Source organism: Loa loa (genome assembly GCF_000183805.2).
Source record: "Loa loa unplaced genomic scaffold supercont3.175, whole genome shotgun sequence".
Classification (NCBI taxonomy): Eukaryota; Metazoa; Nematoda; class Chromadorea; order Rhabditida; family Onchocercidae; genus Loa; species Loa loa.
The window spans coordinates 2,686-4,545 of record NW_018108355.1 but is presented as its reverse complement, the minus strand read 5'-3'; positions in this window follow the sequence as shown (position 1 = coordinate 4,545).

Genomic DNA, 1,860 nt, shown 5'->3' with positions numbered 1-1,860 from the left:
AAAAAANAAAAAACAAAACGAAAATAGAAGAATGATAGATGAAAAGTTCATTTCAATCAGCAATAGGATATATAAGTGTAACTTATCAACTACTTCAATAAAAACATTCATAGATTGATGCTTTTTTTTCTATTGACCTTTTCCTGTATTTTCATTGAAGGTATGATGAATAGTACTTTGAAGGTTACCATTAATGAATAATTAATTTTTGAAATTAAAAAGTTCCAGATGTTTGAAAAATTCCTTAAAAAATTATTCATCAATGTTAAATTATGATTGGCTATTTTTTATCCATAAAATTACTAAAAAATTCTTAATTAATATAAATGAAAAGTATCACAAAAGTAAAAGATAGCATTTATCGGTAAAGAAAAAAAAAAAGAAATTGGAATATTTTATTAAAGGAATATCTTTGGGATATGCAATTGTATGTGCAATATTTAGGATATTGTAATGATCTTTCAATCTGATAACTGAGCTTTTATATTCAATGGTTAAGATGTTGTAAACAAATGGACTATATGCCAAGGAGGGATTGTAATTGAAATGTTGTAAACAAACTCACACTATGCAAATGGAGGAGTCTAATTGAAATGCTGTAAACAATCTCTCTATTATCGATTCATACAAATCATTCGATTAATAATGTCCTTCGATTTCGATTCAATTTAATATGACCATTTATATCCTATCATCAAATCATTACTAAACTATTTCCTTACAATAAAATCTATTAATCATTTATATCCCTGATATTCGCAGATAATAATTGTTTTAATAACATATATGAAGAATAAATTCTCCCTTAATCAATAAAATATTTATCACAACTATTTATCAGTGCCAATCGTCAAAAAAAATTTCCACAACATCGTTGACATTTTGATTGATGTAGCAGCATTTCGTTACTTGTCAAGAATATAGCAAAGAATTTCACCAATAGGAGAGAGAAGAAGTATTAGTCTTATCACTTACTTTATCATAATATGGGACCAGTAATCGTTGAATAGTAAATATAAAGGCAAAATAGGATGTAACTGTAAAATTTGAAGTAAGCAAGGGAAGCAAGATAAACAGTTGGTTGATAAGATTAGTGAGTTGCATCCAGTTGATGAATTAATCGGATTAGTTAAAAAGTGAACATTCTAAGTGATTCTTGAAAAATGATTTATTGGTTGTGTTTAACGTTTAGCCATACTATTTATTCAAGTAGAACTTAATCTGGTCTGGTTTGATCAATATCAAGAGCTAGGAAGAATCGAAAGATTTTGATTATCTCAAGATTTAATTTAATGTTCTTCGCTTTCTAAGTTGAAGCTAACGGTAAATATTGAAATACTTTTTTTTTTTTATTTTTTGTTTTTAAGAAGAAAAGTAGAAAAAAAAAAGGAAGACGAACAGGATAGAATAAAATGGCATAACAAAAATATTTATGAAAAAAGCTTAAAAAATGAATGGATATGATAGCTTTTCCCAAATATTTTCCCCATTGTTTTTTTTGATTTCATCAAAATTGTCAACTTGAAATCAATAATTTCAAATTCGAATTATCTTATCATATATCGAAATTTTTTAACTAAGCTTATGATGATGATTTTCTTTTGATTTTTTTTTTCTAACTAAAAAAAAAAAACATTTTTTGCCTATCGAATAAAGAATATTTGCATAATTTTACAATCACAAGAATCAATGCAAGGAAATATATGTTTCAATTACAATTATTGCTAAAATATAATATTTCAAAAATTCAAGCGATATTTTTAAAAATATTTGAAGGAAAGAATAAATGTATTTTCAAATCCTGAAAATCTCGAAAGAATGAATGAAGAAATATTTCGTTTTCGTACAAAAAAAAAAAAA